This window comes from Mus caroli, unplaced genomic scaffold, assembly GCF_978045245.1.
Source record: "Mus caroli unplaced genomic scaffold, Mus_caroli_1 scaffold_31, whole genome shotgun sequence".
In the NCBI taxonomy this organism is placed as follows: Eukaryota; Metazoa; Chordata; class Mammalia; order Rodentia; family Muridae; genus Mus; species Mus caroli.
The window spans coordinates 541,152-565,000 of record NW_028227286.1 but is presented as its reverse complement, the minus strand read 5'-3'; positions in this window follow the sequence as shown (position 1 = coordinate 565,000).

The following is a 23,849-nucleotide window of genomic DNA, read 5'->3' as shown; positions in this document are numbered from 1 at the left end:
AAGAATGTTTTGGAGAGTGTGTGTGTGTGTGTTTTTTTTTTTTTTAACTTCTAGTATATTATTAGTAGTTTTCCTAGTTTTTTATAATTTTAGTGAATTTTAGGACCTGGGGTTTTATTTAGGCTTCAAGGATTTTTTTTTAATATTTTAATATTTTAATGTTTTCTTTGGGATTGTTTGTGTGTGTGTTCTTGAATATTTATTTCAGTTTTGATGGTTTTAATTTTGGAGGATCATAGTTTTAGCATGGAAATAGCAGTCCATGCCTATAAAATCTAGCCCCAGGGATAAACAGGTAGTGGATATTTTAGTTGTCAGCTATCATGGTCTACAGAATAACTTCCAGGACAGTGAGGGATACACAGAAAAACCCACTTTCCAAAAAATTACAAATAAATCAATGAAAGAAATGGAGGGAGAGAGAGAGACAGACAGACAGACAGACAGACAGACAGACAGACAGACACACAGACAGACAGACACACAGACAAACAGACACACAGACACACAGACACTCAGAGAGAGAGAGAGTGAGAAAGAGACAGAGAGAGATAAAAGGGGAAAGGAAGGAAGAAAGAAAAAGAGAGAGAGAGAGGAAGAGAGAGAAGGAGAGAGGAAGGAGTGAGCGATGAAGGAAGGAACAAAGGAACTAAGAAATGAAGGAAAGAAAAAAGAATAAAGGAAGAAAAAAATAATTGTGTTATTGGGTCATTTTTGGTCTCTTGTGTACTTTTTTATTTTTAGGGGTTTTATTTAAGATTTTGAAGTGTTTTTAAAGAAAGTTTCAGAGCGTTTTTTTGTTTTCAGAATTCTAGTGTATTTTTCATATTTTTTCTTTTTTTTAATTTTTACTGTGTTTTGGACTTTTCAGGTTTCATTTATATTTCAAGGATTTATTTATTTTAATATTTCATTGCTTTATTTGTGTTCTTATTTTGTGGGTTTATTCTTGAATATTTATTTAAAAATTGAGGTTTTTTGTTTTGGTGGTGCATAATTTTAGAGTTGGCAGGCAATGGCTGCCCCTTTCATATAAATGCTAGCCCTAAGGTGAACTGGTAGGGGATTTTTTAGTTGAAGGCTAGCCTGGTCTTGAGATTGATCTCCCAGAGAGCCAGGGATAAACAGAGAAACCCAGTTTCTAAAAATTAAAAAAATATAGAAAATGAAAGGGAGGGAGAGAGAAAGAGAGAGAGATAGATAGATACATACATATATCGGAGAGAGAGAGAGAGAGAGAGAGAGAGAGAGAGAGAGAGAGAGAGAGAGAGAAGGAAAAGGATAAAAAGAGGGAAGGAAGGAAGGAATAAGGAAGGAAGGAAGAAAAAGAAAGAAAGAAAGAGAAAGAAAGAAAGAAAGAAAGAAAGAAAAAAAGAAAGAAAGAAAGAAAGAAAGAAAGAAAGAAGAAAGGAAGGAAGGAAGGAAGGAAGGAAGGAAGGAAGGAAGAAAGAAAGAAAGAAAGAAAGAAAGAAAGAAAGAAAGAAAGAAAGAAAGAAAGAAAGAAAGGGAGAGAGAAAGAGAGAGAGAGAAGGAAAAGGATAAAAAGAGGGAAGGAAGGAATAAGGAAGGAAGGAAGAAAAAGAAAGAAAGAAGGAAGGAAGGAAGGAAGGAAGGAAGGAAGGAAGAAAGAAAGAAAGAAAGAAAGAAAGAAAGAAAGAAAGAAAGAGATAAAGAAAGGATACTTCTAAGTTCTTTAACTTCATTTGATTTTCTGGATTTTTAGAAGAGTGCTTTCGAGGGTTTTTTGTTTTCAGACATCTAGTGTATTTTTGTGTTTTTTCTAGTTTTTTAAACAAGTTTACTGTGTTTTAAGATTTGGGGGAATTATTTTACTTTCAGCAATTTATTTTTTATTTATTATTAATTTTTTTTGTATTTTAATGCATATTGGGATTATTGCAATAGAGTACACATATTTTATACTAGTGTATAGAACAGATTTTAAGGTAGTAAATAGCCATAAAATATTGCTATCCTTATTAATTCTGGATCACAAAAAATATATATCACGAGAATATATTATTGTTCAATAATACTGAAATTATTTGAATTTTAAAAAATATTGCTTACAATTTTAATATAAAATATTTGCTATAGGTCAATACACAGAAAATAAAGTAATAAAAATAAGAACAACCAAAGCTTTAGTAAATTTTTTAAATGCTAATGCTTTAAAATTAGGATTCAATCTAGTAAAGAATCTATAATTTTTCTCTAAATAATACTCAAAATAAAAAATTATGAACAGTAATAGTGATTTTCTATTTTCACATATTTTTCATGCTTTCTTGGTAAATATATTAATCTTTAATAAAAGTGTTCAAAGAATGTGCAAATAGAATGTATTCATGAGAACATAATTAAAACAATTTTTATTTTTTAAATAAGATTATTTATTTTATATTAAAATAAAATAACTATTTCTAAAAATGACATTAAAGAATACATGGCATATTAATATTAATACATTCATATTATATTAAAATTAAAGTATTTTATTAAATAAGCAATGTTAGGGCTGATGTATACAGCCTTAGTACAATAAATGTGTGTGTACGAATTCCAAAAATAAACCTGTGTTGTCACTTACTAATGTATAGCAAAACAAGTGACAAAAAGGTTTTACAAAACGTCACAGACTACTAAAGCTTTTGATATAAAGCATGATGTTGAATGATGCTAAAAGTTCTTTAGGAATAATATATTTAATGTCAGTGAATGTGGTGTGGCAACTGACAGGTCATCCTACACTGGGAAAGCTGCCGAGAGACCTGTGCTCATCAGGCTCTTTACTGAAAGCAATTGGAAATGAGGACCCTAAAGATTAAGGGTGGAGGTAAGGCCACCCTTGAGGAGTTCTTTCTGCAACATCCCGGTGGCTCAGTTTTAAACTCACATTTCTTAATTACCAAGAACCAGAATAATTAGAACTGAGAATATTAATACCAAACATGACCTAGTGCATACAAGCATTATTTTAGGGATCCTAAAATATCCTAAATCCTTGAGATGACTCTGTGAACAATGACAGAATTGGAACAACAACAACAACAACAACAAAAATATCAAAAGAGTGTCTAAAGCCCATGAGCTATCTTTGGCTAAAGGGCAGAGATTTGTGCTGGAAGCTTTGAATGAGAAGACTAGCAATGCTTTGTTGTAAGAAAGAAAGAAAGACCACATTTTCATAATCACTACCTTATAGAAAAAAATGCCTCAGATTTGAATAAGCAATTGTTTAATAAGACTACAGAGCAAGCGAAGCAAAAGAATAGCAAACTGAGGTTTATAAGTCTTTAAAGATCAGTTCAGCCTTTGGAAATGGCATAAGGGGCATAATATAAAATATTACGATAATAGACAATATAAGCAATTGTAACACAAGATCAAAATTACGCATAGCATTTCTGTAGAATGCTGGATTGAAGAAGAACAGAACCAACTGCACAATATGTGAGCCAACGAGGATTTGCGACATGAAAGGTAGTTAAGTAGTTCGCATGTTCAATGAGCAAGATCGGATTAGGAAAACTGTGTTCTCTGGGCCTAGCCAAGCCCATTTTGTGTGAGTCTGCTCTTTTTCTCCTCTTAGATGAAATCTTGCACAAGCCTTATGATTTTCCACTCACTTTCAGACAATAAAAAGGCCTCCAGGTTCAATAACAACTCCATTCATTCCTGTATAACAAAATAAACTCCAGCTTTCATTTAAAGGTAAATCTCCAAGTTAGAATCAATATTCTGTATCCACAGTCTTTTCTTTTGAGAAAATACAGAAAAGATGAAGGTAGGAAGAGAGTACTAGGGGAGGATTCTAAAGATCATCTGAAGGACAGAGTTCTTGCCCCAAGATCTGTCTCAAGCAGAAAGCTTTGAGAGGATAATTCACTATCCTTTCTTCTTAAAAACTTTCTTCTGCAAATTGTATCTTGGGTATTCTAGGTTTCTGGGCTAATATCCATTTATCAGTGATTGGATATCAAGTGACTTGTTTGTGATTGGGTTACCTCACTCAGGATGATATCCTCGAGATATATCCGTTTGCTTAAGAATCAAGAGATTCATGTAATTCATGCTTTGCAGCCCTGCCCTTGGGCTGGGTGAGATTAGTAACTGGGCTCTGTTCTTCCTTATAGGATAGCAAGGGCAGGAAACCTCTCCCAGCAATTTTAGCTAAGGAAGATTCAGCTGACTGGCCACTTGCATTCCAATCCTCTTCTACAATAGACAGTTTCTCTGTCTGTCTGTCTGTCTGATTGTCTGTCTGAATGTCTGTCTGTCTGTCTGTCTGTCTGTCCGTCTCTCTCTCTCTCTCCCTTTCTTTCTTTCTTTCTTTCTTTCTTTCTTTCTTTCTTTCTTTCTTTCTTTCTTTCTTTCTTTCTTTCTTTCTTTCTTTCTTTCTTCTTCTTTTTTTTTCTTTGTTTTGTGGGAGGGGGTTTGAGGAATAGATTTCTCAGTATATCCCTGGATTTTGTTGAGAACAATCTGTAAACCAGGCTGACCTTGAAATAAAAAATCTACCTGCCTCTGCATCCCAAGTTCTGGGATTCAAGGCAAGGACCACCACAGTCTGGCAACCCTAAAACAATTAAACCTCAAACATAAAATGCTATTTTTTTAAATCAAGATCAACAACAAGAACAACGACAAAAATATTAAGAAATACACTAAAAAGCTAAAAAGGAAAATAAAGCCTAAATTAAACCACTGAACCATAAAATACACTAAGACCCTTATAAAAACAACAACAACAACAGACAAACAAACAAAAAACAAAAACAAGAAAAAAAACACTAAAAATACACAGGAAGCCTATACAACAAACCAAACCAAACCAAACCAAACCAAACCCAACCAAACCAAACCAAACCAAACCAAACCAAACCAAACCAAACCAAACCAAACAAAACAAAACAAAACAAAACAAAACAAAACAAAACCTCTAAAACACTCTTCAAAAAACTCTAAAAAACCTTACGAAAACCTATAGTCAACTAAAAAAAATACACAAGGCAAAATGTTCCTAATACCTTTCTTTCTTTCTTTCTTTCTTTCTTTCTTTCTTTCTTTCTTTCTTTCTTTCTTTCTTTCTTTCTTTCTTTCTTTTTTTCTTTCTTTTTTCTTTCTTTCTTATTTTCTTCCTTTCTTTCTTGCTTTCTTCCTTTCTTAATTACCTTCTTTCTTCCTACCTTTCTTCCTACCTTTCTTCCTTCCTTCCTTTCTTTCCTTCTTCCTTCCTTATTTCCTTTCTCTCTCTCTTTTCTTTCTTTCTTTCTTTCTTTCTTTCTTTCTTTCTTTCTTTCTTTCTTTCTTTCTTTCTTTTTTTTTTTGACTTTTTGGAGATTGGTTTCTCTGTGTATCCCTGTCTGTCCTAGATCTCCTTCTGTAGACTAGGCTGGCCTCGAACTCAAAAAGTGACTACCTCCACCCTACAATTACTGAGATTTAAGGCAAGGGCCACCACTTCCTGGCAACCGTAAAACTCATAAACTCCAATTATAAAACCTTACTATTTATTTTTAAAAAAACATCAAACACACATCACGCACAAACACACACACACATACATATGAAGACACATAAATGCCGGGTTTGGTGTCACACGCCTTTGATCCCAGCACTTGGGAGGCAGAGGCAGGCAGGTTTCTGTGTTCGAGGCCAGCCTGGTCTACAGAGTGTATTCCAGGACAGCCAGGTATGTATAGGGATACTCTGTCTTGAAACACACACAAATACACACACACAAACACACACACACACACACACACACACAAACACACAAAACGTAAAAAAATAACCTAAAAAAACAAAAATGCTAACACACAATGAAAAAAAAAAATTAAAGCCTAAAAAAAAAAAATATATAAAACCTTAAAAAAACCAGAGTATCCTTAAAAAAAACAAAGAAACAAACAAACAAACAAAACAACAACAAACAACAACAGCAACAACAAAACCCAAAAAGGAAAAACAGAAAAGAACACTTCAATACACAACTACTGAAAACGAAACCTCTAAAACACTCTTCTTAAAACCCTTAAGAAAAACACTAAATTTCTAAAAACCTCAAAAATAAACAAGAACTCAAAACTGACTCAAAAATTGTTTTTTTGTTTTTTTGGTTTTTTTTTTTTTTTGGTTTGTTTGTTTGGTTAGTTGGTTTTTCTTGGTTTTTGGTTTTTTGACTTTTTGGAGATTGGGTTTCTCTGTGTTTCTGTCTCTGTACTGGAAAACAATATATAGAAAATACTGGCCTGGAACTCAGAAACCTAATACCTCTGACTCACAATTACTGAGATTAAAGGCAAGGGCCACCCCTTCCTGACATTCCTAAAATACAGAAACTTTGAAAAAAAAAATCTTAAATTTAAAGAAAACAGCCTCTAAAATACACACACACAGAGACATCGACAAACACACACAAACACAAACAAATAAACCTAAAAAGAAGTGAAATTAAAAACTCTAAAAAAAAATTAAAAAAACCCCAAAACATTAAAACACCCTAGAATCTTAAAAAAAAAAAAAATTCCAAAAAAAACCACCTAAAATATTGAAAACCAAAAAAAAAAAACCTCTAAAAGCTGCTTCAACAAACCCTACAACAAATTTATAAAAAACAATAACATTGTAAAAAAAAAAACATAACAAAACAAAACAAACAAACAAAAAAAAACCAGTTAGTCCAAAATGTCCATAAAGTAATTTATTTATTTATTTATTTATTTATTTATTTATTTATTTATTTATTTATTTATTTCTTTCTTTCTTTCTTTTTTCTTTCTTTTTTCTTTCTTTTTCTTCCTTCCTTCCTTCCTTCTCCTTCCTTCCTTCCTTCCTTCCTTCATTCATTCATTCATTCCTTCCTTATTTCCTTCCTTTCTTCTGTCTTTTTTCCTTTTCCTTCTCTCTCTCTCACTCTCTCTCTCTATGTATGTATCTATGTATTTATCTTTCTCTTTCTCTCTCTCTCTCTCACTCTCTCTCTCTCTATGGATGTATCTATGTATTTATCTTTCTCTTTCTCTCTCTCTCTCTCTCTCTCTCTCTCTCTCTCTCTCTCTCTCTCTCTCTCTCCTTTTCATTTTCTAAACTTTTTAATTTTAAAACTGGGTTTCTCTCTTTATTCCTGGCTCTCTGGGAGATCAATCTCAAGACCAGGCTTGCCTCCAACTAAAAATACAACAAAATACAACAAAATAAATACAATACAATAAATACAACAAAATCAAAAACAAAAACCCAAAAACAATAAACAAACAAACAAACAAACAAACAAACAAAAACTCTAAAAGCCGCTTCAACAAATCCTACAAAACCCTTATGAAAAAATAATATTGTAAAAACTAATAAACAAACAAGCGAAACAAAAACAAAAACAAAAAAAAAACAGTTAGACCAAAATGTCCAAAAAGTTTTTTGCTTATTTGTTTATTTATTTATTTGTTTATTTATTTATTTATTCGATTTTTCTTTCTCTCTCTCTTTTTTCTTCTTTTCTTCCTTTCATGCTTTTTTGCTTTCTTGCTTTCTTCCTTTCTTAATTTCTTCCTTTCTTCTTACCTTCTTTCTTTCCTTCTTCTTCCTTCCTCCTCCCCCCCTCTCTCTCTCTCTGTCTTTTTCTTTCTTTTTGAATTTTGGAGAATGACTTTCTCTGTCTTTTCTGGCCATCCTGTGTGTCACTCCATGCAATAAACTAGCCTCCATCTTAAAAATCCCTTAGTTGTTCATCCCTAGGGCTAGGTTTTATAGGCAATGGCCCTCATTAGCTGGCAACGTTAAAACCATGAAAAACCAAAGTTAAATCCCACAAATTTTAAATAAATATTCAAGAACACACACACACACACACACACACAATCCCAATGTGAATTAAAATAAAAAAAATAATAATAAATAAAAAATAAATTGCTGAAGGGAAAATAATACCCCATTACTTAAAACACAGTAAAATTATTTTAAAAACTAGAAAAAAAAATACACTGGACATCTGAAAACAAAAAACCCTCAAAAGCACTCTTCTAAAAATCCGGAAAATCAAATGAAGTTAAATAACTTAAAGAACTATCCTTTCTTTATCTTTCTTTCTCTCTTTCTTTCTTCCTTCCTTTCTTTCTTTCTTTCTTTCTTTCTTTCTTTCTTTCTTTCTTTCTTTCTTTCTTTCTTTCTTTCTTTTTCTTCTTCCTTCCTTCCTTCCATCCTTCCCTCTTTTTTCCTTTTCCATCTCTCTTTCTCAATCTCTCTCTCTATGTATCTATCTATTTATTTTTTCTCTCTGTCTCTGTCTCTCTGTCTCTCTGTCTTTGTCTCTGTCTCTGTCTCTCTCTCTCTCCCTCTCTTTCATTTTCTATATTTTTTAATTTTTAAAAAATGGGTTTCTCTGTTTATCCCTGGCTCTATGGGAGACAATCTCAAGACCAGGATAGCCTCCAAATAAAAGATACCCTACCAGTTCACCTTAGGGCTAGCATTTTTATGAAAGGGGCAGCCATTGCCTTCCAACTCTAAAATTATGCACCACCAAAATAAAAACCCTCAATTTTTAAATAAATATTCAAGAATACACCCACAAAAAAAGAACATAAAGAAAACAATGAAATATTAAAATGAATAAATCCTTGAAGCCTAAATGAAACCTGAAAATTACAAAACACTAAAAATTAAAAAAAAACAACAAAAAATATGAAAAATACACTAGAATTCTGAAAACAAAAAAACTCTCTGAAACATCCTTTAAAAACAGTTCAAAATCTTAAATAAAACCTCTAAAAATAAAAAAAAAAGTGCACATGAGACCAAAAATGACCCTGTATCACAATTCTTTTTTTCTTCCTTTTTTCTTTTTTCTTTCCTTCATTCCTTAGTTCCTTTGATCCTTCCTTCATCCCTCACCCCTTCATCCCTCCTTCTCTCTCTTCCTTACTCTCTCTATCTCTTTTTCTTTCTTATTCCTCTCCCCCTTTATCTCTCTCTGTCTCTCTCTGTCTCTCTCTGTCTGTCTCTGTGTCTGTCTGTCTGTCTGTCTGTCTGTCTGTCTGTCTCTCTCTCTCTCTCTCTCTCTCTCTCTCTCTCTCTCTCTCTCACGCTCTCTCTCCCTCTGTTTCTTTCATTGATCTATTTGTAATTTCTTGGAGAGTGGGTTTCTCTGTGTATCCCTCACTGTTCTGGAATTTATTCTGAAGACCATGCTAGCTGCCAACTAAAAAATCTCTCCTCTCTCTCACTTCCTCTGTTTATTTTATTTTATTTTTTTTGAGTTTTTAGATTGGGATTTTCTGTGTATCTCTTACTGTCCTCCAGATTCCTGTAGAGATCATGCCGAAATTTAAATAAAAAAAAAATCACTTACATCTGCCTCTCAATAGCTGGAATTAAAGGCATGGTCAACACTGACTGGCAAAACCAAAACAATGAAAACACAAATATAAAACCCTAATATTTTTGGAAAAAAAAAGAAACAACAAAAAATAAAACAAGAATTAGAACAACAAAACCATAATAAATATACCAAAATGGTAAAAAAAAAAAAGTTAATTAAGGTATTCATTAAAACTGAAACACTAAAATCCACTAACATCAATAAAAAATAATAATGAAAAACAATAAAAGTACACAACAAGCTTGAAATCCAAGAAACTCTAAATCACTAAAGACTCTACAAGATTATGAAATACCCTAGAAATCAGAAAAGAGTACACAAGAATCCAAAATATGCCTAAAATATTTATTTATTAATTGTTTGTTTGTTTGTTTGTTTATCTCTCTATCTATCTATCTATATATTTATTTATAATTACTTATTTATTTTATACATTCTGTCTTTCTTCTTTTCTTTCTATCTTCCTTCCTTTCTTTCCTCTTTCTTTCTTTCTTTCTTTCTTTCTTTCTTTCTTTCTTTCTTTCTTTCTTTCTCTCTATCTTTCTTTCTTTATTTCTTTGTTTCCCTTTCCTCCTTCCTTCCTAAATTTATCTCTCTGTCTCTATTTTTTGTCTTTGTTTTTTCTTTTTTTCTATCATTTTCTCACTCTCGTCTCCTTCCTTCCTTCTTTCTTTCTTCCTTCATCATTGCTTCAATCCTTCCTTCCTTCCTTCTTTCCTTTCTTCCTCTCACTCTCTCCCACTCTCTTCCTCTTTCATTCATTTCTTTATTTCTTTGTTTCTTTCTGTATTACTTTCTCTAAATCTCTCAACAGATATAAATATTTCTAAATGGTCGCATGGATCCTATCTGATCACCAGGACAAGTCTGAAGTCAATTAAAGCTTAAATTAAATATCAAACACTTAAATACAATAAAATCATTTTTTAAAAAAATATAGAAAACACTAAAAATGCAATAGAAGCTTGAAAAAGAAGAAACTCTAAATCACTTTTCTAAAAATTCTACAAATTCTTTTAAAATACCATAGGAATCTAAAATGAATACACATGAAGTCAAAATATCCCTAAAATGATTGCTTGCTTATTTATTTACTTATTTGTTTATTTATTTATTTGTTTGTTTGTTTATTCATTCATTCATTCATTCATTTATTTTAAATAAATTTTGTATATTTTTTAAATTATCTCTTTCTCCCTAAGTTTCTATTTCTGAATCTTACTATCTTTATCCCTTCCTATCTCTCTCTCTCTTTTTCTCTCTTTCTTTTTTTCTTTCTTTCTTTTTTCTTTCTTTCTTTCTCTCTCTCTTATTTTTAGTTTTTTAGATTGGGATTTTCTGTGTATCCCTTACTGTCCTCCAGATTCCTGTAGATATCATGCTGAACTCTAAATAAAAAAAAAAAATCACTTACATCTGCCTCTCAAGAGCTGGAATTAAAGGCATGGTCAACACTGACTGGCAAAATCAAAACAATGAAAATACAATTATAAAACCCTAATATTTTTGGAAAAAAAGAAACAACAAAAATTACAACAAGAATTAGAACAACAACAAAACCATAATAAATATACTAAAATGGTAAAAATGTGAATTAAAGTATTCACTTAAACTGAAACACTAAAATACACTAACAACATTAAAAAATGATAATAAAAGACAATAAAAGTACACTACAAGCTTGAAATCCAAGAAACTCTAAATCACTAAAGACTCTACAAAACTTTGAAATACCCTAGAAATCAGAAAAGAATACACAAGAATCCGAATTATTTATTTATTTATTTATTTATTTATTTATTTATATATAATTACTTATTTATTTTTTACATTCTGTCTTTCTATCTTTCTTCCTTTTTTCTATCTTCCTTCCTTCCTTTCTTTGTTTTTTCTTTCTTTCTCTCTTTCTTTCTTTCTTTCTTTCTTTCTTTCTTTCTTTCTTTCTTTCTTTCTTTCTTTCTTTCTTTCTTTCTTTGTTTCCCTTTACTTCTTCCTTCCTTACTTTATCTCTCTGTCTTGCTCTTTATTTTTTGTCTTTATTTGTTTTTTCCTATTTTTCTACCTTTTCCTCACTCTCCCTTCCTTCCTCCCTTCCTTCTTTCCTTCCATCCTTCCTTCCTTCCTTCTTTCCTTCCTTCCTTCCTATCACACTCTCTCACTCTCTCCGTCTTTTTTTCTTTTTCTTTGTTTGTTTGTTCCTTTTTTATTACTTTCTCTCAATTTCTCAACAGTTATAACTATTTTGAAATAATCCCATGCATTTCATCTGATCACCCTGGAAAAGGCTGAAGTCAATTAAAGCTTAAATTAAAACCCAAACATTTAAATACATTAAACTCAATAAAAATAAAAAAAAAATAAAAATACAATAGAAGCCTGAAAAAATAGAAACTCTAAATCGCTTTTCTAAGAAACCAACAAATTTTTTTTTTTAAAATACTGTAGAAATCTAAAAAGAATACACATGAAGACAAAATATCCCTAAAACATTTGTTTGTTTGTTCATTGATTTTTAATTAATTTTGTATATTTTATGAATTCTGTCTTTTTAACTATGTTTTTATCTATCTTTCTCTTTTTCCCTTCCTTCCTTCCTTCCTTCCTTTCTTCCTTTCTTTCTTTCTTTCTCTCTTTCTTTCTTTCTTTCTTTCTTTCTTTCTTTCTTTCTTTCTTTCTTTCTTTCTTTCTCTTTCTTTGCTTTCCTCCTTCCTTTCTTACTTTATATCTTTGTCTCCCTCTTTCTTTATTTCTTGTCTTTATTTGTTTTTTGTATTTTTCTATCTTTTCCTTACTCTTCCTTCCTTCCTCTCTTCCTTCTTTCCTTCCTTCCTTCATCCTTCCTTCTTTCCTTCCTTTCTTCCTTCCTTCATTCCTTCCTTCCTTCCTTCCTTCCTTTCTTCCTTCCTTCCTTCGAAATAATACCATGCATTTTATCTGATCACCCAGGAAAAGGCTGAAGTCAATTAAACCTTAAATTAAAACCCAAACATTTAAATGCACTAAAATCATAAAAAAAAAACACTAAAAATACAATAGAAGCCTGAAAAAAAAGAAACTCTAAATCACTTTTCTAAAAACTCTACTAAACCTACAAAACCTTTTAAAATACCATAGAAATCTGAAAAGAATTCACATGAAGCCGAAATATCCCTAAAACATTCGTTTGTTTTTTGTTCATTTTTAATTAATTTTGTATATTTTATAAATTCTGTCTTTTTAGCTATGTTTTTAATCTATGTCTCTTTCTCTCTTTCTTTCTTCCACTCTTTCTCTCTTCTTCTCTTTTTTTCTTCCTCTCTTTGTTTCTTTGTTTCTTTCTTTCTTTCTTTCTTTCCTTTTCTTTCTTTCTTTGTTTCTTTTTGTCTTTCTTTGTTTCTTTCTCTCTCTCTTTCTTTCTTTCTTTCTTTCTTTCTTTCTTTCTTTCTTTCTTTCTTTCTTTCTTTCTTCCTTCCTTCCTTCCTTCCTTCCTTTCTTTCTTTCTTTCTTTCTTTCTTTCTTTCTTTCTTTGTCTCCCCTTTCCGTCCTAACTTTATTCTTCCTCCCTCCCTCCCTCCCTCCCTCCCTCCCTCCCTCTCTCCCTCCCTCCCTCCCTCCCTCCCTCCCTTCCTTCCTTCCTTCCTTCCATCCGTCCTTCCTTCCTTCCTTTTTCCTTCCTTCCTTCCTTCCTTCCTTCCTTCCTTCCTTCCTTCCTTTCTTCCTTCCTTCGTTCCTTCCTCTCTAACTCCCTGTCTTTCATTTTTTTTCTTTCTTGTTTGTTTGTTTTTTCTTTCTAACTTTCTTTCTCTCTCTCTCTCTCTCTCTTGATCTCTATGTCTCTCTCTCTCTTTGTCTCTCTCTCCCTCTCTCCCTCTGTTTTTTTTTAATTTTTTTTATTTTTTGATTGAGTTTTTCTGTGTATATCTTATTGTCCTCTAGCTTACTGTAGAGACCATACTGAACTCTAAGTAAAAAAAAAAAAAAAATCATTTATATCTACCTCTCAATAGTAGGAATTAAAGGCATGGTCAACACTGCCTGGTAAAACCAAAACAATGAAACCCCAAATATAAAACCCTAAATTTTTTTTTGGAAAAAAGAGAACAACAAAAATTAAAACAACAACAACAAAACAATAATAATACCATAAAATCCTACAAAAAATGAAGTCAGTTAAAGCATAAATTAAAACTGAAACCCTAAAATACACTAACGTCGTAAAAAATAACAAACAAAACAAAATAGAACAACAAAAAAATACATTAGAAGCCCTAAAACCAAGAAACTCTAAATCACTATACTAAAGTCAGTACAAAACTTTTGAAATACCCTAGAAATCTGAAAAGAATACTCAAGAAGCTGAAATATGCCTAAGATATTTTTATTTATCTATTTATTTATTTATTTATTTATTTATGAATAATTACATATTTATTTTATAAATTCTGTCTTTCTTCCTTTCTTTCTCTCTTTCTTTCTTTCTTTATTTTTCTTTCCTCCTTCCTTCCTTACTTTATCTCTTTGTCTCCCTTTTCTTTCTTTCTTTCTTTCTTTCTTTCTTTCTTTCTTTCTTTTCTTTATTTGTTTTTTTTCTATTTTTCAATCTTTTCCTCACTCTCCCTTACTTCCTCTTCCTTCCTTCCTTCCTTCCTTCCTTCCTTCCTTCCTTCCTTCCTTCCTTCCTCCCTTCCTTCCTTCCTTCCTTCCTATCACTCTCTCTCACCCTCTCTGTCTTTTTTTTTTATTTCTTTGTTTCTTTTTGTATTACTTTCTCTCAATTTCTCAACAGATATAAATATTTCGAAATACTCCCATGCATTTTATTTGATCACCCAGGAAAAGGCTGAAGTCAATTAAAGCTTAAATTCAAATCCAAATATTTAAATGCACTAAAATCATTAAAAAAAAAAAAAAACACTAAAAACACATTAGAAGCCTGAAAAACAAGAAACTATAAATCAATATTCTAAAAACTCTACATATTGATTTAAAATACCATAGAAATCTAAAAAGAATACACATGAAGCCGAAATATCCCTAAAACATTTGTTTATTTTTTTGTTTTTATATTTTTAATTAATTTTGTATATTTTATAAATGCTGTCTTTTTCCCGATGTTTTTATCTCTGTCTCTTTCTCTCTTTCTCTCTTTCTCCCTTCCTCTCTTTCTTTCTTTCTTTCTTTCTTTCTTTCTTTCTTTCTTTCTTTCTTTCTTTCTTTCTTTCAGTCTTCTTTTCTTTCTTTCTTTCTTTCTTTCTTTCTTTCTCTTTTTCTTTCTTTCTATCTCTCTTTCTTGCTTGGATTTTGGAGATTGGGATTCCCTGTGTATACCCTGGAGGTCCTAGAAATCACTCTTTACATGAGGCTGGCCTTCAATTAGGAAATCCACCTTCCTCTGCCTACCAAATGTGGGATTGAAGGCATGGATCATCACTGCCTGGCAACACTAAAACTCTTAAACCCCCAAATATTAACCCAATAAATTTTTAAGCAAATATTTAAAATCACACACACAACACACACACAATCAAATAAACCAGTAAAACATTAAAAAAAATTAACTAAACACTAATAAGAACCGAAATTCAAGAAAAAATGTTAAAATTCATAATAAACAAAGAAATAAAAAACTATAAAAATATACTAAAACACTTAAAACCAAAAATCTCTTAAACACTATTCTAAAAATCTTACAAAACCCATAAAAAAACTCTAAAATTCTTAAAAGTATAAATATATATATACATATTTAAGAATCCAAAATATTCCTTATTTTTTTCTTATATTTTTTTTCTTTTATTTTTTGTAGACAGGGTTTCTCTATGTATCCCTGGCTGTCCTGGAACTTACACGAGACTAGCCTGACAATGAACTCAGAAATCCAAGACCTCTGCCTCTAAAGTTCTTGAATAAAAAGCATGGGATACCTCAAACTTAAAACCATAAAATTTTTAATCTAGAAAATAAAACCTTAAAATTTTTAAAAATACTTATGAACACACACACACATACACAAACACGTACTAAAACACTAAAATATAACAGTAAATAAAAAAAAAAAAACCTCCACAATCTTAAAAAAACACTATTCATACAAAAAAAAAAAAAAAACTATAAAAGACCCTTCTAAAAACCCTTAAAACGCTTTCAAAATTCCAAAAATTTCCATAGAGTAACTTTCTTATGTACAGTATTTCTTTAATTTTTTTTCCTTTTTCTTTTTTTCTTTCTCTTTGTTTCTTTGTTTCTTTGTTTCTTTGTTTCTTTGTTTCTTTCTTTCTTTCTTTCTTTCTTTCTTTCTTTCTTTCTTTCTTTCTTTCTTTCTTTCTTACTTTCTTCATTTTTATATTTCACTCTGTCTGTCTGCCTTCTTTCCTTCCTTCCTTCCATCTTTTTCTTTCTTTCTTTCTTTCTTTCTTTCTTTCTTTCTTTCTTTCTTTTTTCTTTCTTCTTTCTTTTTGTCTTTGTTTTTTTGTTTCTTCCTAAATTTCTCTCTCACTGTCTCTGTGTCTGTCTCTCTGTCTCTCTTTCTCTCTCTGTCTCTCTCTGCCTCTGTCTCTCTGTCTCTCTGTCTCTCTGTTTCTCTGTCCCTCTGTCTTTCTCTGTCTCTCTCTCTCTCTCTTGAGTTTCTTTGTGTATCTCTGGTTGACTTCCAGCTCCATGTGGAGGCCTCAAAGAACTCTAATTAAAAAACAAAACAAAACAAAACAAAACAAAACCACAACAACAACAAAAAAAACCCACCTAACTCTGTCTCCCAATTACTGAGATTAAAAAAATGGGTCAACATTGCCTGGCAAACCCAAAACTAGGAAATCTCAAATATAAACCCCTAAATGTTTTAGAAAAAATCAAGTACAAAAACAACAGCACCAAAAACAAAACCCTAAGCAATACAGTAAAATGCTACAAAAGTCAAGTAAAATCAAACCTAAATTAAACCCCAAACCCAAAAATACACTAAAATCATTAAAAAGAAAAAGAAAAAAACACTAAAAATACACTAGAAGCCTGAATAAAGACAAGGACCAAACCCAAAGAAATACATTAAAATGGTAACAAAATAAAGTAAAATAAAGCCTAAATGAAATCCCAAATCCGTAAATACACTAAAATCATTAAAAAAAAAAATGTGTATACCCTGGCAACATGGAAATCACTCTGTAGTCCAGGCTGCCCTAGAAATCAGAAATCTACCTGCCTCTGCCTAACCAAGTGTGGGATTGAAGGCATGGATCACCACTGCCTGGCAAAATTAAAACATTTAAACCCAAAAAATATAAACATAAATATTTTGTAAAAACATTTAAGAACACAAACACACAAAATAGGAAAACGCTAAGAAAATGAAATAAAGCCCAATAAGAATGAAAATCAAGAAAAAAATCCTAAATTCTTAATAAACAAAGAAAAAAATTAGTATACATACACTAAAATTCTTAACACCAAAAATCTCTAAAACGCGAAAAAAAAAAAAACTACAAAACTCATAAAACAACTAAAATTATATATATATTTATTTATTTAAGTTTATGTTATGTTTATGTTTATATTCATATTTATATATTCAAGAATCTAAAAATGATTCTAAACCCCCCCCCCTTAAAAAATTCTCTTTGTATTCCTGTCTATCCTGAAACTCACCATGCAGACTAGTCTGACCATTAACTCAGAAATCCAAGACCTCTGCCTATAAAGTTCTGGGATAAAACGGATGGTTCACCACACACTGGCAAAAATAAATTTTTATACTACAAAATAAAACCATAAATTTTTGAAAAATACTCAAGAACTGACAAACAGACAGACAGGCAGACAGACAGTCAGTCAGACAGACAGACAGACACACACACACACACAAACACACACATATACACTCATAGAAAATAGTAAAACCTTAAAATATAACCGTAAAAAAAAAAAAAAAACAACAACAAAAAAAACTCTAAAACCTATTAAAAGACACTAAATATAAACTAAAATCAAAAAAATCCAAAAAATAAAAACTATAAAACAGTCATCTAAGATCTCTAAAAACGTTTTCAAAAAACTATAATATTCATAAAAAAAAATACGAAAGAACACAAAAGAATTCCATACAGTAAATTTCTTACTTAATCTCTTCCTTTCTTTCTTTCTTTCTTTCTTTCTTTCTTTCTTTCTTTCTTTCTCTTTCTTTCTTTCTTTCTTTCTTTCTTTCTTTCTTTCTTTCTTTCTTTCTTCCTTCCTTCCTTCCTTCCTTCCTTCCTTCCTTTCTTTCTTTCTTTCTTTCTTTCTTTCTTTCTTTCTTTCTTTGTCTCCCCTTTCCGTCCTAACTTTATTCTTCCTCCCTCCCTCCCTCCCTCCCTCCCTCCCTCCCTCCCTCCCTCCCTCCCTCCCTCTCTCCCTTCCTTCCTTCCTTCCTTCCTGCCATCCGTCCTTCCTTCCTTCCTTCCTTTTTCCTTCCTTCCTTCCTTCCTTCCTTCCTTCCTTCCTTCCTTCCTTTCTTCCTTCCTTCGTTCCTTCCTCTCTAACTCCCTGTCTTTCATTTTTTTTCTTTCTTGTTTGTTTGTTTTTTCTTTCTAACTTTCTTTCTCTCTCTCTCTCTCTCTCTCTCTTGATCTCTATGTCTCTCTCTCTCTCTTTGTCTCTCTCTCCCTCTCTCCCTCTGTTTTTTTTTATTTTTTTTATTTTTTGATTGAGTTTTTCTGTGTATATCTTATTGTCCTCTAGCTTACTGTAGAGACCATACTGAACTCTAAGTAAAAAAAAAAAAAAAATCATTTATATCTACCTCTCAATAGTAGGAATTAAAGGCATGGTCAACACTGCCTGGTAAAACCAAAACAATGAAACCCCAAATATAAAACCCTAAATTTTTTTTTGGAAAAAAGAGAACAACAAAAATTAAAACAACAACAACAAAACAATAATAATACCATAAAATCCTTCAAAAAATGAAGTCAGTTAAAGCATAAATTAAAACTGAAACCCTAAAATACACTAACGTCGTAAAAAATAACAAACAAAACAAAATAGAACAACAAAAAAATACATTAGAAGCCCTAAAACCAAGAAACTCTAAATCACTATACTAAAGTCTGTACAAAACTTTTGAAATACCCTAGAAATCTGAAAAGAATACTCAAGAAGCTGAAATATGCCTAAGATATTTTTATTTATCTATTTATTTATTTATTTATTTATTTATTTATTTATTTATTTATTTATGAATAATTACATATTTATTTTATAAATTCTGTCTTTCTTCCTTTCTTTCTCTCTTTCTTTCTTTCTTTATTTTTCTTTCCTCCTTCCTTCCTTACTTTATCTCTTTGTCTCCCTCTTTCTTTCTTTCTTTCTTTCTTTCTTTCTTTCTTTCTTTCTTTTCTTTATTTGTTTTTTTTCTATTTTTCAATCTTTTCCTCACTCTCCCTTACTTCCTCTTCCTTCCTTCCTTCCTTCCTTCCTTCCTTCCTTCCTTCCTTCCTTCCTTCCTTCCTTCCTTCCTATCACTCTCTCTCACCCTCTCTGTCTTTTATTTTTATTTCTTTGTTTCTTTTTGTATTATTTTCTCTCAATTTCTCAACAGATATAAATATTTCGAAATACTCCCATGCATTTTATTTGATCACCCAGGAAAAGGCTGAAGTCAATTAAAGCTTAAATTCAAATCCAAATATTTAAATGCACTAAAATCATTAAAAAAAAAAAAACACTAAAAACACATTAGAAGCCTGAAAAACAAGAAACTATAAATCAATATTCTAAAAACTCTACATATTGATTTAAAATACCATAGAAATCTAAAAAGAATACACATGAAGCCGAAATATCCCTAAAACATTTGTTTATTTTTTTGTTTTTATATTTTTAATTAATTTTGTATATTTTATAAATGCTGTCTTTTTCCCGATGTTTTTATCTCTGTCTCTTTCTCTCTTTCTCTCTTTCTCCCTTCCTCTCTTTCTTTCTTTCTTTCTTTCTTTCTTTCTTTCTTTCTTTCTTTCTTTCTTTCTTTCTTTCAGTCTTCTTTCTTTCTTTCTTTCTTTCTTTCTTTCTTTCTTTCTTTCTTTCTCTTTTTCTTTCTTTCTATCTCTCTTTCTTGCTTGGATTTTGGAGATTGGGATTCCCTGTGTATACCCTGGAGGTCCTAGAAATCACTCTTTACATGAGGCTGGCCTTCAATTAGGAAATCCACCTTCCTCTGCCTACCAAATGTGGGATTGAAGGCATGGATCATCACTGCCTGGCAACACTAAAACTCTTAAACCCCCAAATATTAACCCAATAAATTTTTAAGCAAATATTTAAAATCACACACACAACACACACACAATCAAATAAACCAGTAAAACATTAAAAAAAATTAACTAAACACTAATAAGAACCGAAATTCAAGAAAAAATGTTAAAATTCATAATAAACAAAGAAATAAAAAACTATAAAAATATACTAAAACACTTAAAACCAAAAATCTCTTAAACACTATTCTAAAAATCTTACAAAACCCATAAAAAAACTCTAAAATTCTTAAAAGTATAAATATATATATACATATTTAAGAATCCAAAATATTCCTTATTTTTTTCTTATATTTTTTTTCTTTTATTTTTTGTAGACAGGGTTTCTCTATGTATCCCTGGCTGTCCTGGAACTTACACGAGACTAGCCTGACAATGAACTCAGAAATCCAAGACCTCTGCCTCTAAAGTTCTTGAATAAAAAGCATGGGATACCTCAAACTTAAAACCATAAAATTTTTAATCTAGAAAATAAAACCTTAAAATTTTTAAAAATACTTATGAACACACACACACACATACACAAACACGTACTAAAACACTAAAATATAACAGTAAATAAAAAAAAAACCTCCACAATCTTAAAAAAACACTATTCATACAAAAAAAAAAAAAACTATAAAGACCCTTCTAAAAACCCTTAAAACGCTTTCAAAATTCCAAAAATTTCCATAGAGTAACTTTCTTATGTACAGTATTTCTTTAATTTTTTTTCCTTTTTCTTTTTTTCTTTCTCTTTGTTTCTTTGTTTCTTTGTTTCTTTGTTTCTTTGTTTCTTTGTTTCTTTGTTTCTTTCTTTCTTTCTTTCTTTCTTTCTTTCTTTCTTTCTTTCTTTCTTTCTTACTTTCTTCATTTTTATATTTCACTCTGTCTGTCTGCCTTCTTTCCTTCCTTCCTTCCATCTTTTTTCTTTCTTTCTTTCTTTCTTTCTTTCTTTCTTTCTTTCTTTCTTTCTTTCTTTCTTTCTTTCTTTTTTCTTTCTTCTTTCTTTTTGTCTTTGTTTTTTTGTTTCTTCCTAAATTTCTCTCTCACTGTCTCTGTGTCTGTCTCTCTGTCTCTCTTTCTCTCTCTTTCTCTCTCTGCCTCTGTCTCTCTGTCTCTCTGTCTCTCTGTTTCTCTGTCCCTCTGTCTCTCTCTGTCTCTCTCTGTCTCTCTCTCTCTCTCTTGAGTTTCTTTGTGTATCTCTGGTTGACTTCCAGCTCCATGTGGAGGCCTCAAAGAACTCTAATTAAAAAACAAAACAAAACAAAACAAAACCACAACAACAACAAAAAAAACCCACCTAACTCTGTCTCCCAATTACTGAGATTAAAAAAATGGGTCAACATTGCCTGGCAAACCCAAAACTAGGAAATCTCAAATATAAACCCCTAAATGTTTTAGAAAAAATCAAGTACAAAAACAACAGCACCAAAAACAAAACCCTAAGCAATACAGTAAAATGCTACAAAAGTCAAGTAAAATCAAACCTAAATTAAACCCCAAACCCAAAAATACACTAAAATCATTAAAAAGAAAAAGAAAAAACACTAAAAATACACTAGAAGCCTGAATAAAGACAAGGACCAAACCCAAAGAAATACATTAAAATGGTAACAAAATAAAGTAAAATAAAGCCTAAATGAAATCCCAAATCCGTAAATACACTAAAATCATTTAAAAAAAAAATGTGTATACCCTGGAAACATGGAAATCACTCTGTAGTCCAGGCTGCCCTAGAAATCAGAAATCTACCTGCCTCTGCCTAACCAAGTGTGGGATTGAAGGCATGGATCACCACTGCCTGGCAAAATTAAAACATTTAAACCCAAAAAATATAAACATAAATATTTTGTAAAAACATTTAAGAACACAAACACACAAAATAGGAAAACGCTAAGAAAATGAAATAAAGCCCAATAAGAATGAAAATCAAGAAAAAAATCCTAAATTCTTAATAAACAAAGAAAAAAATTAGTATACATACACTAAAATTCTTAACACCAAAAATCTCTAAAACGCGAAAAAAAAAAAAAAACTACAAAACTCATAAAAAAAACTAAAATTATATATATATTTATTTATTTAAGTTTATGTTATGTTTATGTTTATATTCATATTTATATATTCAAGAATCTAAAAATGATTCTAAACCCCCCCCCTTAAAAAATTCTCTTTGTATTCCTGTCTATCCTGAAACTCACCATGCAGACTAGTCTGACCATTAACTCAGAAATCCAAGACCTCTGCCTATAAAGTTCTGGGATAAAACGGATGGTTCACCACACACTGGCAAAAATAAATTTTTATACTACAAAATAAAACCATAAATTTTTGAAAAATACTCAAGAACTGACAAACAGACAGACAGGCAGACAGACAGTCAGTCAGACAGACAGACAGACAGACACACACACACACAAACACACACATATACACTCATAGAAAATAGTAAAACCTTAAAATATAACCGTAAAAAAAAAAAAAAAACAACAACAAAAAAAACTCTAAAACCTATTAAAAGACACTAAATATAAACTAAAATCAAAAAAATCCAAAAAATAAAAACTATAAAACAGTCATCTAAGATCTCTAAAAACGTTTTCAAAAAACTATAATATTCATAAAAAAAATACGAAAGAACACAAAAGAATTCCATACAGTAAATTTCTTACTTAATCTCTTCCTTTCTTTCTTTCTTTCTTTCTTTCTTTCTTTCTTTCTTTCTTTCTTTCTTTCTTTCTTTCTTTCTTTCTTTCTTTCTTCTTTCTTCTTCCTTCCTTCCTTCCTTCCTTCCTTCCTTCCTTCCTTTCTTTCTTTCTTTCTTTCTTTCTTTCTTTCTTTGTCTCCCCTTTCCGTCCTAACTTTATTCTTCCTCCCTCCCTCCCTCCCTCCCTCCCTCCCTCCCTCCCTCCCTCCCTCCCTCCCTCCCTCCCTCCCTCCCTCCCTCTCTCCCTTCCTTCCTTCCTTCCTTCCATCCGTCCTTCCTTCCTTCCTTTTTCCTTCCTTCCTTCCTTCCTTCCTTCCTTCCTTCCTTCCTTCCTTCCTTCCTTCCTTCCTTTCTTCCTTCCTTCGTTCCTTCCTCTCTAACTCCCTGTCTTTCATTTTTTTTCTTTTTTGTTTGTTTGTTTTTTCTTTCTAACTTTCTTTCTCTCTCTCTCTCTCTCTCTCTCTTGATCTCTATGTCTCTCTCTCTCTCTTTGTCTCTCTCTCCCTCTCTCCCTCTGTTTTTTTTTATTTTTTTTATTTTTTGATTGAGTTTTTCTGTGTATATCTTATTGTCCTCTAGCTTACTGTAGAGACCATACTGAACTCTAAGTAAAAAAAAAAAAAATCATTTATATCTACCTCTCAATAGTAGGAATTAAAGGCATGGTCAACACTGCCTGGTAAAACCAAAACAATGAAACCCCAAATATAAAACCCTAAATTTTTTTTTGGAAAAAAGAGAACAACAAAAATTAAAACAACAACAACAAAACAATAATAATACCATAAAATCCTTCAAAAAATGAAGTCAGTTAAAGCATAAATTAAAACTGAAACCCTAAAATACACTAACGTCGTAAAAAATAACAAACAAAACAAAATAGAACAACAAAAAAATACATTAGAAGCCCTAAAACCAAGAAACTCTAAATCACTATACTAAAGTCTGTACAAAACTTTTGAAATACCCTAGAAATCTGAAAAGAATACTCAAGAAGCTGAAATATGCCTAAGATATTTTTATTTATCTATTTATTTATTTATTTATGAATAATTACATATTTATTTTATAAATTCTGTCTTTCTTCCTTTCTTTCTCTCTTTCTTTCTTTCTTTATTTTTCTTTCCTCCTTCCTTCCTTACTTTATCTCTTTGTCTCCCTCTTTCTTTCTTTCTTTCTTTCTTTCTTTCTTTTCTTTATTTGTTTTTTTTCTATTTTTCAATCTTTTCCTCACTCTCCCTTACTTCCTCTTCCTTCCTTCCTTCCTTCCTTCCTTCCTTCCTTCCTTCCTTCCTTCCTTCCTTCCTTCCTTCCTATCACTCTCTCTCACCCTCTCTGTCTTTTATTTTTATTTCTTTGTTTCTTTTTGTATTATTTTCTCTCAATTTCTCAACAGATATAAATATTTCGAAATACTCCCATGCATTTTATTTGATCACCCAGGAAAAGGCTGAAGTCAATTAAAGCTTAAATTCAAATCCAAATATTTAAATGCACTAAAATCATTAAAAAAAAAAAAAAC